Source organism: Salvelinus alpinus, chromosome 27 (assembly GCF_045679555.1).
Source record: "Salvelinus alpinus chromosome 27, SLU_Salpinus.1, whole genome shotgun sequence".
Classification (NCBI taxonomy): Eukaryota; Metazoa; Chordata; class Actinopteri; order Salmoniformes; family Salmonidae; genus Salvelinus; species Salvelinus alpinus.
The window spans coordinates 7,207,517-7,226,328 of record NC_092112.1 but is presented as its reverse complement, the minus strand read 5'-3'; the positions used below and the strand labels follow the sequence as shown (position 1 = coordinate 7,226,328).

Here is an 18,812-nt window from a genome sequence, read left to right as displayed (position 1 = left end):
GGTATATATGAGGTCTACTGTGTTATGGTGGTATATATGAGGTCTACTGTGTTATGGTGCTATATATGAGGTCTACTGTGTTATGGTGCTATATATGAGGTCTACTGTGTTATGGTGGTATATATGAGGTTTACTGTGTTATATGGTGGTATATATGAGGTCTACTGTGTTATATGGTGGTATATATGAGGTCTACTGTGTTATGGTGGTATATATGAGGTCTACTGTGTTATGGTGGTATATATGAGGTATACTGTGTTATGGTGCTATATATGAGGCCTACTGTGTTATATGGTGGTATATATGAGGTCTACTGTGTTATGGTGGTATATATGAGGTATACTGTGTTATGGTGCTATATATGAGGCCTACTGTGTTATATGGTGGTATATATGAGGTCTACTGTGTTATGGTGGTATATATGAGGTCTACTGTGTTATGGTGGTATATATGAGGTATACTGTGTTATGGTGCTATATATGAGGCCTACTGTGTTATATGGTGGTATATATGAGGTCTACCGTGTTATGGTGGTATATATGAGGTCTACTGTGTTATGAGGTCTACTGTGTTATGGTGGTATATATGAGGTCTACTGTGTTATGGTGGTATATATGAGGTCTACTGTGTTATGGTGCTATATATGAGGCCTACTGTGTTATATGGTGGTATATATGAGGTCTACTGTGTTATGGTGGTATATATGAGGTCTACCGTGTTATGGTGGTATATATGAGGCCTACTGTGTTTTGAGGTCTACCGTGTTATGGTGGTATATATGAGGTCTACTGTGTTATGGTGGTATATATGAGGTCTACTGTGTTATGGTGGTATATATGAGGTCTACTGTGTTATGGTGGTATATATGAGGTCTACTGTGTTATGGTGCTATATATGAGGTCTACTGTGTTATGGTGGTATATATGAGGTCTACTGTGTTATGGTGCTATATATGAGGTCTACTGTGTTATGGTGCTATATATGAGGTCTACTGTGTTATGAGGCCTACTGTGTTATGAGGCCTACTGTGTTTTGAGGCCTACTGTGTTTTGAGGCCTACTGTGTTTTGAGGCCTACTGTGTTTTGAGGCCTACTGTGTTTTGAGGCCTACTGTGTTTTGAGGCCTACTGTGTTATGGTGCTATATATGAGGTCTACTGTGCTATGGTGGTATATATGAGGCCTACTGTGTTATGAGGTCTACTGTGTTTTGAGGCCTACTGTGTTATGAGGCCTACTGTGTTATGGTGGTATATATGAGGTCTACTGTGTTATGGTGGTATATATGAGGTCTACTGTGTTATGGTGGTATATATGAGGCCTACTGTGTTATGGTGGTATATATGAGGTCTACTGTGTTATATGGTGGTATATATGAGGTCTACTGTGTTATGGTGGTATATATGAGGTCTACTGTGTTATGGTGGTATATATGAGGTCTACTGTGTTATGGTGGTATATATGAGGTCTACTGTGTTATGGTGCTATATATGAGGTCTACTGTGTTATGGTGGTATATATGAGGTCTACTGTGTTATGGTGCTATATATGAGACCTACTGTGTTATGGTGGTATATATGAGGTCTACTGTGTTATGGTGGTATATATGAGGCCTACTGTGTTATGGTGCTATATATGACATCTACTGTGTTATATGGTGGTATATATGAGGTCTACTGTGTTATGGTGCTATATATGAGGTCTACTGTGTTATGGTGGTATATATGAGGGCTACTGTGTTATGGTGGTATATATGAGGTCTACTGTGTTATATGGTGGTATATATGAGGTCTACTGTGTTATGGTGGTATATATGAGGTCTACTGTGTTATGGTGGTATATATGAGGTCTACTGTGTTATGGTGCTATATATGGGGTCTACTGTGTTATGGTGGTATATATGAGGTCTACTGTGTTATGGTGGTATATATGAGGCCTACTGTGTTATGGTGCTATATATGAGGCCTACTGTGTTATGGTGGTATATATGAGGTCTACTGTGTTATGGTGGTATATATGAGGTCTACTGTGTTATATGGTGGTATATATGAGGTCTACTGTGTTATGGTGGTATATATGAGGTCTACTGTGTTATGGTGGTATATATGAGGTCTACTGTGTTATGGTGGTATATATGAGGTCTACTGTGTTATGGTGGTATATATGAGGCCTACTGTGTTATGGTGCTATATATGAGGCCTACTGTGTTATGGTGGTATATATGAGGTCTACTGTGTTATGGTGGTATATATGAGGTCTACTGTGTTATATGGTGGTATATATGAGGTCTACTGTGTTATGGTGGTATATATGAGGTCTACTGTGTTATGGTGGTATATATGAGGTCTACTGTGTTATATGGTGGTATATATGAGGTCTACCGTGTTATGGTGGTATATATGAGGTCTACTGTGTTATGGTGGTATATATGAGGTCTACCGTGTTATGGTGGTATATATGAGTCCTACTGTGTTATGGTGGTATATATGAGGTCTACTGTGTTATGGTGGTATATATGAGGTCTACTGTGTTATGGTGCTATATATGAGGTCTACTGTGTTATGGTGCTATATATGAGGTCTACTGTGTTATGGTGGTATATATGAGGTCTACTGTGTTATATGGTGGTATATATGAGGTATACTGTGTTATATGGTGGTATATATGAGGTCTACTGTGTTATGGTGGTATATATGAGGTCTACTGTGTTATGGTGGTATATATGAGGTCTACTGTGTTATATGGTGGTATATATGAGGTCTACTGTGTTATGGTGGTATATATGAGGTCTACTGTGTTATATGGTGGTATATATGAGGTCTACTGTGTTATATGGTGGTATATATGAGGTCTACTGTGTTATATGGTGGTATATATGAGGTCTACTGTGTTATATGGTGGTATATATGAGGTCTACTGTGTTATATGGTGGTATATATGAGGTCTACTGTGTTATATGGTGGTATATATGAGGTCTACTGTGTTATATGGTGGTATATATGAGGTCTACTGTGTTATATGGTGGTATATATGAGGTCTACTGTGTTATGAGGCCTACTGTGTTATGGTGGTATATATGAGGTCTACTGTGTTATATGGTGGTATATATGAGGTCTACTGTGTTATGGTGGTATATATGAGGTCTACTGTGTTATGGTGGTATATATGAGGTCTACTGTGTTATGGTGGTATATATGAGGTCTACTGTGTTATGGTGGTATATATGAGGTCTACTGTGTTATGGTGGTATATATGAGGTCTACTGTGTTATATGGTGGTATATATGAGGTCTACTGTGTTATATGGTGGTATATATGAGGTCTACTGTGTTATGGTGGTATATATGAGGTCTACTGTGTTATGGTGGTATATATGAGGTCTACTGTGTTATGGTGGTATATATGAGGTCTACTGTGTTATGGTGGTATATATGAGGTCTACTGTGTTATGGTGGTATATATGAGGTCTACTGTGTTATGGTGCTATATATGAGGCCTACTGTGTTATGGTGGTATATATGAGGTCTACTGTGTTATGGTGGTATATATGAGGTCTACTGTGTTATGGTGGTATATATGAGGTCTACTGTGTTATATGGTGGTATATATGAGGTCTACTGTGTTATGGTGGTATATATGAGGTCTACTGTGTTATGGTGGTATATATGAGGTCTACTGTGTTATGGTGGTATATATGAGGTCTACTGTGTTATGGTGGTATATATGAGGTCTACTGTGTTATGGTGCTATATATGAGGTCGACTGTGTTATGGTGCTATATATGAGGTCTACTGTGTTATGGTGGTATATATGAGGTCTACTGTGTTATATGGTGGTATATATGAGGTCTACTGTGTTATGGTGGTTTATATGAGGTCTACTGTGTTATGGTGGTATATATGAGGTCTACTGTGTTATGAGGTCTACTGTGTTATGGTGCTATATATGAGGTCTACTGTGTTATATGGTGGTATATATGAGGTCTACTGTGTTATATGGTGGTATATATGAGGTCTACTGTGTTATGGTGGTATATATGAGGTCTACTGTGTTATGGTGGTATATATGAGGTCTACTGTGTTATGAGGTCTACTGTGTTATGGTGGTATATATGAGGTCTACTGTGTTATGGTGGTATATATGAGGTCTACTGTGTTATGGTGGTATATATGAGGTCTACTGTGTTATGGTGGTATATATGAGGTCTACTGTGTTATGGTGCTATATATGAGGTCTACTGTGTTATGGTGCTATATATGAGGTCTACTGTGTTATGGTGGTATATATGAGGTTTACTGTGTTATATGGTGGTATATATGAGGTCTACTGTGTTACATGGTGGTATATATGAGGTCTACCGTGTTATGGTGGTATATATGAGGTCTACTGTGTTATGGTGGTATATATGAGGTCTACTGTGTTATGGTGGTATATATGAGGTCTACTGTGTTATGGTGGTATATATGAGGTCTACTGTGTTATGGTGGTATATATGAGGTCTACTGTGTTATATGGTGGTATATATGAGGTCTACTGTGTTATGGTGGTATATATGAGGTCTACTGTGTTATATGGTGGTATATATGAGGTCTACTGTGTTATGGTGCTATATATGAGGTCTACTGTGTTATGGTGGTATATATGAGGTCTACTGTGTTATATGGTGGTATATATGAGGTCTACTGTGTTATATGGTGGTATATATGAGGTCTACTGTGTTATGGTGCTATATATGAGACCTACTGTGTTATGGTGGTATATATGAGGTCTACTGTGTTATGGTGGTATATATGAGGCCTACTGTGTTATGGTGCTATATATGACATCTACTGTGTTATATGGTGGTATATATGAGGTCTACTGTGTTATGGTGCTATATATGAGGTCTACTGTGTTATGGTGCTATATATGAGGTCTACTGTGTTATATGGTGGTATATATGAGGTCTACTGTGTTATGGTGGTATATATGAGGTCTACTGTGTTATGGTGGTATATATGAGGTCTACTGTGTTATGGTGGTATATATGAGGTCTACTGTGTTATGGTGCTATATATGAGGTCTACTGTGTTATATGGTGGTATATATGAGGTCTACTGTGTTATGGTGCTATATATGAGACCTACTGTGTTATGGTGGTATATATGAGGTCTACTGTGTTATGGTGGTATATATGAGGCCTACTGTGTTATGGTGCTATATATGACATCTACTGTGTTATATGGTGCTATATATGAGGTCTACTGTGTTATGGTGCTATATATGAGGTCTACTGTGTTATATGGTGGTATATATGAGGTCTACTGTGTTATATGGTGGTATATATGAGGTCTACTGTGTTATATGGTGGTATATATGAGGTCTACTGTGTTATGGTGGTATATATGAGGTCTACTGTGTTATGGTGGTATATATGAGGTCTACTGTGTTATGGTGGTATATATGAGGTCTACTGTGTTATGGTGGTATATATGAGGTCTACTGTGTTATGGTGCTATATATGAGGTCGACTGTGTTATATGGTGGTATATATGAGGTATACTGTGTTATATGGTGGTATATATGAGGTCTACTGTGTTATGGTGGTATATATGAGGTCTACTGTGTTATGGTGGTATATATGAGGTCTACTGTGTTATATGGTGGTATATATGAGGTCTACTGTGTTATGGTGGTATATATGAGGTCTACTGTGTTATATGGTGGTATATATGAGGTCTACTGTGTTATATGGTGGTATATATGAGGTCTACTGTGTTATGGTGGTATATATGAGGTCTACTGTGTTATATGGTGGTATATATGAGGTCTACTGTGTTATATGGTGGTATATATGAGGTCTACTGTGTTATATGGTGGTATATATGAGGTCTACTGTGTTATATGGTGGTATATATGAGGTCTACTGTGTTATATGGTGGTATATATGAGGTCTACTGTGTTATGGTGGTATATATGAGGTCTACTGTGTTATGGTGGTATATATGAGGTCTACTGTGTTATATGGTGGTATATATGAGGTCTACTGTGTTATGGTGGTATATATGAGGTCTACTGTGTTATGGTGGTATATATGAGGTCTACTGTGTTATGGTGGTATATATGAGGTCTACTGTGTTTATGGTGGTATATATGAGGTCTACTGTGTTATATGGTGGTATATATGAGGTCTACTGTGTTATATGGTGGTATATATGAGGTCTACTGTGTTATGGTGGTATATATGAGGTCTACTGTGTTATGGTGGTATATATGAGGTCTACTGTGTTATATGGTGGTATATATGAGGTCTACTGTGTTATGGTGGTATATATGAGGTCTACTGTGTTATGGTGGTATATATGAGGTCTACTGTGTTATGGTGGTATATATGAGGTCTACTGTGTTATGGTGGTATATATGAGGTCTACTGTGTTATGGTGGTATATATGAGGTCTACTGTGTTATGGTGGTATATATGAGGTCTACTGTGTTATATGGTGGTATATATGAGGTCTACTGTGTTATGGTGGTATATATGAGGTCTACTGTGTTATGGTGGTATATATGAGGTCTACTGTGTTATGGTGGTATCTATGAGGTCTACTGTGTTATGGTGGTATATATGAGGTCTACTGTGTTATGGTGCTATATATGAGGTCTACTGTGTTATGGTGCTATATATGAGGTCTACTGTGTTATGGTGGTATATATGAGGTCTACTGTGTTATATGGTGGTATATATGAGGTCTACTGTGTTATGGTGGTATATATGAGGTCTACTGTGTTATGGTGCTATATATGAGGTCTACTGTGTTATATGGTGCTATATATGAGGTCTACTGTGTTATGGTGGTATATATGAGGTCTACTGTGTTATGGTGGTATATATGAGGTCTACTGTGTTATGGTGCTATATATGAGGTCTACTGTGTTATGGTGGTATATATGAGGTCTACTGTGTTATGGTGGTATATATGAGGTCTACTGTGTTATGGTGGTATATATGAGGTCTACTGTGTTATGGTGCTATATATGAGGTCTACTGTGTTATGGTGGTATATATGAGGTCTACTGTGTTATATGGTGGTATATATGAGGTCTACTGTGTTATGGTGCTATATATGAGGTCTACTGTGTTATGGTGGTATATATGAGGTCTACTGTGTTATGGTGGTATATATGAGGTCTACCGTGTTATGGTGGTATATATGAGGTCTACTGTGTTATGGTGGTATATATGAGGTCTACTGTGTTATGGTGGTATATATGAGGTCTACTGTGTTATATGGTGGTATATATGAGGTCTACTGTGTTATGGTGGTATATATGAGGTCTACTGTGTTATGGTGGTATATATGAGGTCTACTGTGTTATATGGTGGTATATATGAGGTCTACTGTGTTATATGGTGGTATATATGAGGTCTACTGTGTTATGGTGGTATATATGAGGTCTACTGTGTTATGGTGCTATATATGAGGTCCTACTGTGTTATATGGTGGTATATATGAGGTCTACTGTGTTATGGTGGTATATATGAGGTCTACTGTGTTATGGTGGTATATATGAGGTCTACTGTGTTATATGGTGGTATATATGAGGTCTACTGTGTTATATGGTGGTATATATGAGGTCTACTGTGTTATGGTGGTATATATGAGGTCTACTGTGTTATGGTGGTATATATGAGGTCTACTGTGTTATATGGTGGTATATATGAGGTCTACTGTGTTATGGTGGTATATATGAGGTCTACTGTGTTATATGGTGGTATATATGAGGTCTACTGTGTTATATGGTGGTATATATGAGGTCTACTGTGTTATATGGTGGTATATATGAGGTCTACTGTGTTATATGGTGGTATATATGAGGCCTACTGTGTTATATGGTGGTATATATGAGGTCTACTGTGTTATATGGTGGTGATATATGAGGTCTACTGTGTTATATGGTGGTATATATGAGGTCTACTGTGTTATATGGTGGTATATATGAGGTCTACTGTGTTATGGTGGTATATATGAGGTCTACTGTGTTATGGTGGTATATATGAGGTCTACTGTGTTATATGGTGGTATATATGAGGTCTACTGTGTTATATGGTGGTATATATGAGGTCTACTGTGTTATGAGGCCTACTGTGTTATGGTGGTATATATGAGGTCTACTGTGTTATATGGTGGTATATATGAGGTCTACTGTGTTATGGTGGTATATATGAGGTCTACTGTGTTATGGTGGTATATATGAGGTCTACTGTGTTATGGTGGTATATATGAGGTCTACTGTGTTATATGGTGGTATATATGAGGTCTACTGTGTTATATGGTGGTATATATGAGGTCTACTGTGTTATGGTGCTATATATGAGGTCTACTGTGTTATGGTGCTATGTATGAGGTCTACTGTGTTATATGGTGCTATTTGTTGTAGTCCACGATCACCTACTTTGTCTTGCCTACGTTGAGGGAGAGGTTGTTGTCCTGGCACCACACTGCCAGGTCACTGACCACCTCCCTATGGCCTGATCACCGACAATCAATCAATCAATCAAGTTTATTTTATATAGCCCTTCATACATCAGCTAATATCTCGAAGTGCTGTTCAGAAACCCAGCCTAAAACCCCAAACAGCAAGCAATGCAGGTGTAGAAGCACGGTGGCTAGGATAAACTCCCTAGAAAGGCCGAAACCTAGGAAGAAACCTAGAGAGGAACCAGGCTCTGAGGGGTGGCCAGTCCTCTTCTGGGTGTGCCGGGTGGAGATTATAACAGAACATGGCCAAGATGTTCAAATGTTCATAAATGACCAGCATGGTCAAATAATAATAATCACAGTAGTTATCGAGGGTGCAGCAAGTCAGCACCTCAGGAGTAAATGTCAGTTGGCTTTTCATAGCCGACAATGAGGCTGACTAATTACCCTCGGGTCGTTAGCAAACTTAATGATGGTGTTGTGCGCTGCCACACAGGCGTGGGTGAACAGGTAGTACAGGAGGGGACAAAGCACGCACCCCTGAGGGGCCCCCGTGTTGAGGGTCAGGGTGGCGTGTGTGTTGTTACCTACCTTCACCACCTGGAGGCGGCCCGTCAGGAAGTCCAGGATCCAGTTGCAGAGTGAGTTGTTCAGAGCTTCGTGGGCACTATGGTTTTGAACGCTGAGCTGTAAATCAATGAACAGTATTCTCACATAGGTGTTCCTCTTGTCCAGGTGGGAAGGGCAGTGTGGAGTGCAATAGAGATTGCATCATCTGTGGATCTGTTGGGGCGGTATGCAAATTGAAGTGTGTCTAGGGTTTCTGGGATAATGGTGTTGATGTGAGCCATTACCAGCCTTTCAAAGCACTTCATGGCTACGGACGTGAGTGCTACGGGTCTGTAGTCATTTAGGCAGGTTACCTTAGTGTTTGTTCTTGGTCACAGGGACTATGGTGGTCTGCTTGAAACACGTAGGTATTATAGACTGTAGTACAGACTGGGTCAGGGAGAGGTTGAAAATGTTAGTGAAGGCAGTTGCCAGCTGGTCAGGTCATGCTCTGATTACACATCCTGGAAATCCGTCTGGCCTTGCGGCCTTGTGAATGTTTGATGGCTCGCCGGCGATCGTAGCGGGATTATGACGCTCCTGGTCCACGATGAGCAGTACAGCCACAGCTGCCGACTGTACTGGGTCCTCGATGAGTAAGAGTAGAGCAGAGCGGGGTAGAGTAGAGCGGGGTAGAGCTGGTTTCTGAATGTAAAACGAAGTCCAGGCGATCCGCTGTAGGAATATACAAATGTTGTACGGTTAATATGGGTCAGATCTTTTGACCTTTTGACCTGTTTGGACTAGAAGCAAAACCCTTTGACGTTATCAAATCTACACTTTTTTTTTGTCTGAAACAACGCGACAGCGAACCCTTATCATGACAACAATCATTATCTGGGAGATTTGTTTGTCACACAGTCGTCCCAAAATAAAACGCCTGGTCGTACAGCAACATATTTAGTCACATTTGCAACCAAATTGGTCGCACTTTAGAGCCCTGTGTGTAACCATACAATAAACAATATTTGTCTGTAAACCAAAAAGGGTTACGGTAGACTGGTATGTGTTTTGTTCTGCTCAGTCAATAACGGAGATGGACTGTTGTTAAAGATGTTTTGAGGCTTGTGGACAGTCTAGGGTCTACTGCTGTGTATAATCACCTACAGTTGTGCTGTTGCGTAGTCAAGCACTGCCAACACTGGAGTGAAGAAGTTAGAAGAGTCTACTAAAAGCCCCATCTCCTCCTCATGCCCAAAAAACTGAAAGGGTCTGAAACGTTTCAGGAGCATTTGTGTTGTAGACAGTTGAGTGTTTTGTTGATTTTGTTTTCTCAAGAGGGTCTTGTGCTTTTCTAAAAAACCTTTGGCTGTCCCGGCTCTTTTCAACATCAGATGATGCTGAGCTTGTACTTATTCCAGGCTGAAAGCTTTCATCCAATGGGTCCACAGGCTCTGCACTACTAAGGCTGGGGTCAAGGTCATCTTTCATCCAATGGATCCACAGGCTCTGCACTACTAAGGCTGGGGTCAAGGTCATCTTTCATCCAATGGATCCACAGGCTCTGCACTACTAAGGCTGGGGTCAAGGTCATCTTTCATCCAATGGGTCCACAGGCTCTGCACTACTAAGGCTGGGGTCAAGGTCATCTTTCATCCAATGGGTCCACAGGCTCTGCACTACTAAAGCTGGGGTTAAGGTCATCGTTCATCCAATGGATCCACAGGCTCTGCACTACTAAGGCTGGGGTCAAGGTCAGCTACAGGATGAGTCTGTAGGAAAAACAGTAGTCCGTGATTAACCAACATGTTACTACTGGAAATGATATCTACCACAACCCTTTACAGAACAAAGCTACAGTAACCTGTTGATAGCGTCAATTGGTAACTTGTTTTAGGGAAGAAAAAAAAAATCGGTACTTTTTTCAGACAGTTTCTGTTCCGATGTAAAATGCTATATTTTTTCCCTGACAACAATAAATGGTGATTGATTGATTGTGCTGCGCGGTGTTTTATGGTACGGTAGCCAGATGTTTGATTTCTACAAAATGTCTTGGTAAATCACAGTATTTAACTTCTCTGGGATATGTGGGACGCTAACGTCCCACATAAAGCAGAAATAGAGATAAAATTAATCAATAACCTTTGATCTTCATCAGATGACACTTATAGGACAACATGTTACACAATACATGTATGTTTTGTTCGGTAAAGTTCATATTTATATCCAAAAATCGGAGTTTCAGAGAAAATGCAGAGCGCCAAATTCAAATTAATTACTATAAAAATCTAACTTTCATTATATCACACATGAAAGATACCAAATTAAAGCTACACTGGTTGTGAATCCAGCCAACATGTCAGAATTCAAATAGGCTTTTCGAAAGCAAATTATACTATTATCTGAGGATAGCACCATAGTAAACAAAGAGAGAGAAGCATATGTCAACCCTGCAGGCGCGACACAAAACGCAGAAATAAAAATATAATTCATGCCTTACCTGTGACGAGCTTCTGTTGTTGGCACTCCAATATGTCCCATAAACATCACAAATTATCTTTTTGTTCGATTAATTCCGTCGATATATATCCAAAATGTCCATTTATTTGGCGCGTTTGATCCAGAAAAACACCGGTTCCAAATTGTGAAACGTGACTACAAAATATCTCAAAGGTTACCTGTAAACTTTGCCCAAAAATGTCAAACTACTTTTGTAATACAACTTTAGGTATTTTTTTACGTAAATAATCGATAAAATTGAAGACGGGATGATCTGTGCTCAATACAGGATTAAAACCAACTATAGCAAGCTTTTTTATTTATTTTATTTATTTAACCTTTATTTAACCAGGTAGGCAAATTGAGAACACGTTCTCATTTACAATTGCGACCTGGCCAAGATAAAGCAAAGCAGTTCGACACATACAACAACACATAGTTACACATGGAGTAAAACAAACATATAGTCAATAATACAGTGAAAAAAATAAGTCTATATACAATGTGAGCAAGTGAGGTGAGATAAGGGAGGTGAAGGCAAACAAATATATGTATAAATAAATAAAAATATAAAAGGCCATGGAGGCGAAGTGAGTACAACACAGCAAGTAAAATAAAAACAAAAAAATAAATAAAAAAAATAAATAAAAAATAAATAAAAATAAAACAATGGAATGGTTGGTTTGCAGTGGAAGAAAGTGCAAAGTAGAGACAGAAATAATGGGGTGCAAAGGAGCAAAATAAATTAATAAATAAATACAGTAGGTAAAGAGGTAGTTGTTTGGGCTAAATTGTAGATGGGTTATGTACAGGTGCAGTAATCTATGAGCTGCTCTGACAGCTGGTGCTTAAAGCTAGTGAGGGAGATAGGTGTTTCCAGTTTCAGAGATTTTTGTAGTTCGTTCCAGTCATTGGCAGCAGAGAACTGGAAGGAGAGGCGTCCAAAGGAAGAATTGGTTTTGGGGGTGACTAGAGAGATATACCTGCTGGAGCGCGTGCTACAGGTAGGTGCTGCTATGGTGACCAGCGAGCTGAGATAAGGGGGGACTTTACCTAGCAGGGTCTTGTAGATGACCTGGAACCAGTGGGTTTGGCGACGAGTATGAAGCGAGGGCCAGCCAACGAGAGTGTACAGGTCGCAGTGGTGGGTAGTATATGGGGCTTTGGTGACAAAACGGATGGCACTGTGATAGACTGCATCCAATTTATTGAGTAGGGTTTTGGAGGCTATTTTGTAAATGACATCACCGAAGTCGAGGATTGGTAGGATGGTCAGTTTTACAAGGGTATGTTTGGCAGCATGAGTAAAGGATGCTTTGTTGCGGAATAGGAAGCCAATTCTAGATTTGACTTTGGATTGGAGATGTTTGATGTGAGTCTGGAAGGAGAGTTTACAGTCTAACCAGACACCTAGGTATTTGTAGGTGTTCACATATTCTAAGTCAGAGCCGTCCAAAGTAGTGATGTTGGACAGGCGGGCAGGAGCAGGCAGTGATCGGTTGAAGAGCATGCATTTGGTTTTACTTGTATTTAAGAGCAGTTGGAGGCCACGGAAGGAGAGTTGTATGGCATTGAAGCTCGCCTGGAGGGTTGTTAACACAGTGTCAAAAGAAGGGCCAGAAGTATACAGAATAGTGTCGTCTGCGTAGAGGTGGATCAGAGAATCACCAGCAGCAAGAGCGACATCATTGATGTAAACAGAGAAGAGAGTCGGTCCAAGAATTGAACCCTGTGGCACCCCCATAGAGACTGCCAGAGGCCCGGACAACAGACCCTCCGATTTGACACACTGAACTCGATCAGAGAAGTAGTTGGTGAACCAGGCGAGGCAATCATTAGAGAAACCAAGGCTGTCGAGTCTGCCAATGAGGATGTGGTGATTGACAGAGTCAAAGGCCTTGGCCAGGTCAATGAATACGGCTGCACAGTATTACTGGTCTCGCGCCTCTAACAAACAGGACACTTCGAGTGACACTCATTCAAGATGGCCGTACTTCTTCATTACACAAAGAAATAACCTCAACCAATTTCTAAAGACTGTTGACATCCAGTGGAAGCGGTAGGAACTGCAAGAAGGTCCCTTAGAAATCTGGTTTCCCAATGAAACCTCATTGAAAAGAGTGACCTCAAAAAATGTTTTATCTGAATGGTTTGTCCTCGGGGTTTCGCTTGCGAAATAAGTTCTGTTATACCCACAGACATGATTCAAACAGTTTTAGAAACTTCAGAGTGTTTTCTATCCAAATATACTAACACTATGCATATCTTAGCTTCTGAGGATGAGTAGCTAGCAGTTGAATTTGGGTATGCTTTTCATCCAAACGTGAAAATGCTGCCCCCTATCCTAGAGAAGTTAACAAACTTTAAAGTAATTTTTTAGGATAGATTGGTCTGCACACAGGCAACTTGATTTTATTTGACAGTTCTGGTTGCCCTAGTGACGGACGTTAGTCCCGCTTCAGAAGCGGCATTCCTTTACATACAAGGAAAATGTCCTTTCATATCTCCAGAGAAGGTTTCGTGTCGGCATTTAAAAAAACAAACATGCCTTAGCTGATGTGCTTTCAAGGCACCACATTCCATTATGTCTGAGAAGGGTAATCGATACAGGCTACCGGTAGCCTACTGTCTTTCCATATTTAGCCTATGAGACAAAAACACTTCCACCCACTCAGCATCAAAGAGTAGGCTACCAAGACTGGCCCGATGATATCTCTGTATCACAGTGAATATGCTAGGCTATTCTACTCACAACCAACCGACAACTGAACACACACACACACACACCAGACCGACGACATCATTAGTCAAGAGAAAGAGCAGGCAGGGCAGCGTGAGAGAGAGGAAGGCAGAACCATATCTGATGTCTTGTTAATCCGCACCTTGTCTCGCCTCGCTAAGTAGCTTAAAGTTTCCCTCTCGCTCTCTGGTTTTATTTAAATTACACAAATTCCCACAGGCTTTTTGTATTTGTATTCCTTATGGATCCCCATTTAGTTCCTGCAACGGCAGCAGCTACTCTTCCTGGGGTTTATTATGGATCCCCATTAGTTCCTGTCAAGGCAGCAGCTACTCTTCCTGGGGTTTATTATGGATCCCCATTAGTTCCTGCCAAGGCAGCAGCTACTCTTCCTGGGGTTTATTATGGATCCCCATTAGTTCCTGTCAAGGCAGCAGCTACTCTTCCTGGGGTTTATTATGGATCCCCATTAGTTTCTGCCTAGGCAGCAGCTACTCTTCCTGGGGTTTATTATGGATCCCCATTAGTTTCTGCCAAGGCAGCAGCTACTCTTCCTGGGGTTTATTATGGATCCCCATTAGTTCCTGTCAAGGCAGCAGCTACTCTTCCTGGGGTTTATTATGGATCCCCATTAGTTCCTGTCAAGGCAGCAGCTACTCTTCCTGGGGTTTATTATGGATCCCCATTAGTTTCTGCCTAGGCAGCAGCTACTCTTCCTGGGGTTTATTATGGATCCCCATTAGTTCCTGTCAAGGCAGCAGCTACTCTTCCTGGGGTTTATTATGGATCCCCATTAGTTCCTGTCAAGGCAGCAGCTACTCTTCCTGGGGTTTATTATGGATCCCCATTAGTTCCTGCCAAGGCAGCAGCTACTCTTCCTGGGGTTTATTATGGATCCCCATTAGTTCCTGCCAAGGCAGCAGCTACTCTTCCTGGGGTTTATTATGGATCCCCATTAGTTCCTGCCAAGTCAGCAGCTACACTTCCTGGGGTTTATTATGGATCCCCATTAGTTCCTGCTAAGGCAGCAGCTACTCTTCCTGGGGTTTATTATGGATCCCCATTAGTTCCTGCCAAGGCAGCAGCTACTCTTCCTGGGGTTTATTATGGATCCCCATTAGTTCCTGCCAAGGCAGCAGCTACTCTTCCTGGGGTTTATTATGGATCCCCATTAGTTCCTGCCAAGGCAACAGCTACTCTTCCTGGGGTTTATTATGGATCCCCATTAGTTCCTGCCAAGGCAACAGCTACACTTCCTGGGGTTTATTATGGATCCCCATTAGTTCCTGCTAAGGCAGCAGCTACTCTTCCTGGGGTTTATTATGGATCCCCATTAGGTCCACCAAAATTTGCAAATAAATTCATAAAAAATCCTACAATGTGATTTTCTGGATTTTTTTTCCTCATTTTGTCTGTCATAGTTGAAGTGTACCTATGATGAAAATTACAGGCCTCTCTCATCTTTTTAAGTGGGAGAACTTGCACAATTGGTGGCTGACTAAATACTTTTTTGCCCCACTGTAATTGCAAAATGGTTTTCTAATGATCAATTAGCCTTTTAAAATGATCAACTTGGATTAGCTAACAGAACATGCCATTGGAACACAGGAGTGATGGTTGCTGATAATGGGCCTCTGTACACCTATGTAGATATTCCATTAAAAATCTGCCGTTTCCAGCTACAATACTCTTTTACTACATTAACAATGTCTACACTGTATTTCTGATCAATTTGATGTTATTTTAAGGTACCAAAAAATGCTTTTCTTTCAAAAACAAGAGATTTCTAAGTGACCCCAAACTTTTGAATGGTAGTGTAGGTTAGGCTGTTACTCCTCGCAGTTCCAGACAGGGCAGGTCACAGGGAAGATTGATTGGCTGCTCTGTGTGGGTGGGTGGCTGCTCTGTTTGGGTGGGTGGCTGCTCTGGGTGGGTGGGTGGCTGCTCTGGGTGGGTGGGTGGGTGGCTGCTCTGTGTGGGTGGGTGGCTGCTCTGTGTGGTTGGGTGGGTGGCTGCTCTGGGTGGTTGGGTGGGTGGCTGCTCTGGGTGGTTGGGTGGGTGGCTGCTCTGTTTGTTTGGGTGGGTGGCTGCTCTGTTTGGGTGGGTGGCTGCTCTGGGTGGGTGGGTGGCTGCTCTGTGTGGGTGGGTGGGTGGGTGGGTGGGTGGCTGCTCTGGGTGGGTGGGGGGTGTGGTTGGCTGCTCTGGGTGGGTGGCAGCTCTTTGTGTTGTCGTGACGTTAATGTCATGACTTATATTTATCAAATAATGACCTATGTTAAATTATTACCCAATTTTTATTTTATTTTTTATTTTTATTTTTATTAATCATGTAACAATTAACTCATTAGGAATTTGGGGGGGCACCACGGGAAAAGTTGTTTATTAACGAGCTGCCGTCTGCTGAATTAAACTCTAAAGCTATATAGAGATCTCTTACATCAATAAGTCACTTATCATTACCTCATCAGTCTCATTCTGAACATCACATCATCGTTGGATCCGCAAGAACCATTTCTGAATATTCAGTACTACACATTGATTGGATTATTTATTTATTTTTTAACAAGCTAAATGATAAGATAACATGGGATACACACACAGTATCGGCTATTGGTTAGATACTTAGTCCACTCGGGACTTGTTGTCGCCGTATCACCACAATATGACACTTGGAGAGGGGCGAGAGAGTCATTCATACATACATACTACGCTCACAATAACCCTAATATCTTAGGCTCCGAACTGCCGCTCTTTTGGGTAAGAAGTAATCCGTGTATTTACGTGTGTTGAAGCCTTCGTGGGCAGAGTTCCGCTTGGTGAGAAAGGGCCTGTTCCTCGGTGTAAGTCTCCGATTGTCCCCCAAGGTGTCACAATGTCCTTTCTCTTAGTAGTCTGTTAACTTGTACTCTTTCTGGGAGAGGGGTCTTCTGAGGACGTCTAATTACACAACGTGAAGTATGTAAACCTGATATACACAGTATGAAAACTCTTTAAGTTACAATGTTTTCCTTATAAGGTCTTCATGCAACTTTTAATGACATCGCAAAATATACATTTTCCATATTTCATCATTCATAAAACCCCCCTCTCCCCCCTCTCCCTGTCTGCGGGAGAGAGCGAGCCCCTCTCCCTGTCTGCGGGAGGGAGAAAGCCCCTCTCCCTGTCTGCGGGAGGGAGAGAGCCCCTCTCCCTGTCTGCGGGAGGGAGAGAGCCCCTCTCCCTGTCTGCGGGAGGGAGAGAGCCCCTCTCCCTGTCTGCGGGAGGGAGAGAGCCCCTCTCCCTGTCTGCGGGAGGGAGAGAGCCCCTCTCCCTGTCTGCGGGAGGGAGAGAGCCCCTCTCCCTGTCTGCGGGAGGGAGAGAGCCCCTCTCCCTGTCTGCGGGAGGGAGAGAGCCCCTCTCCCTGTCTGCGGGAGGGAGAGAGCCCCTCTCCCTGTCTGCGGGAGGGAGAGAGCCCCTCTCCCTGTCTGCGGGAGGGAGAGAGCGAACCCCTCTCCCTGTCTGCGGGAGGGAGAGAGCGAACCCCTCTCCCTGTCTGCGGGAGGGAGAGAGCGAACCCCTCTCCCTGTCTGCGGGAGGGAGAGAGCGAGCCCCTCTCCCTGTCTGCGGGAGGGAGAGAGCCCCACTACCTGTCTGCGGGAGGGAGAGAGCGAACCCCTCTCCCTGTCTGCGGGAGGGAGAGAGCGAACCCCTCTCCCTGTCTGCGGGAGGGAGAGAGCGAACCCCTCTCCCTGTCTGCGGGAGGGAGAGAGCGAACCCCTCTCCCTGTCTGCGGGAGGGAGAGAGCGAACCCCTCTCCCTGTCTGCGGGAGGGAGAGAGCGAACCCCTCTCCCTGTCTGCGGGAGGGAGAAAGCGAGCCCCTCTCCCTGTCTGCGGGAGGGAGAGAGCGAACTCCTCTCCCTGTCTGCGGGAGGGAGAGAGCGAACCCCTCTCCCTGTCTGCGGGAGGGAGCGAGCCCTGCAGTGCTGATTCACTGTAACCTGATCCTCTGGCTCCTCACAGGAGAGTCATGACAGTGGTTGTCATCATGGAGCACTCTACTAGCCAGTCAGCTGATCAACACTTCCCTCTGATACTGAACCAGTCAGCTGATCAATACTTCCCTCTGATACTCAACCAGTCAGCTGATCAATACTTCCCTCTGATACTCAACCAGTCAGCTGATCAATACTTCCCTCTGATACTCAACCAGTCAGCTGATCAATACTTCCCTCTGATAGTCAACCAGTCAGCTGATCAACACTTCCCTCTGATAGTCAACCAGTCAGCTGATCAATACTTCCCTCTGATAGTCAACCAGTCAGCTGATCAATACTTCCCTCTGATAGTTAACCAGTCAGCTGATCAATACTTCCCTCTGATAGTCAACCAGTCAGCTGATCAATACTTCCCTCTGATACTCAACCAGTCAGCTGATCAATACTTCCCTCTGATAGTCAACCAGTCAGCTGATCAATACTTCCCTCTGATAGTCAACCAGTCAGCTGATCAATACTTCCCTCTGATAGTCACCCAGTCAGCTGATCAATACTTCCCTCTGATACTCACCCAGTCAGCTGATCAATACTT

At 42.3% G+C, this 18,812-nt stretch overlaps 1 protein-coding gene across 2 annotated transcripts in view; it reads left to right on the top strand.

Annotated features, from left to right (window-relative positions):
* Positions 1 to 18,812, top strand: part of map7b (microtubule-associated protein 7b) — an 89,410-nt gene that overhangs the window by 27,799 nt on the left and 42,799 nt on the right. The window lies entirely within an intron of this gene.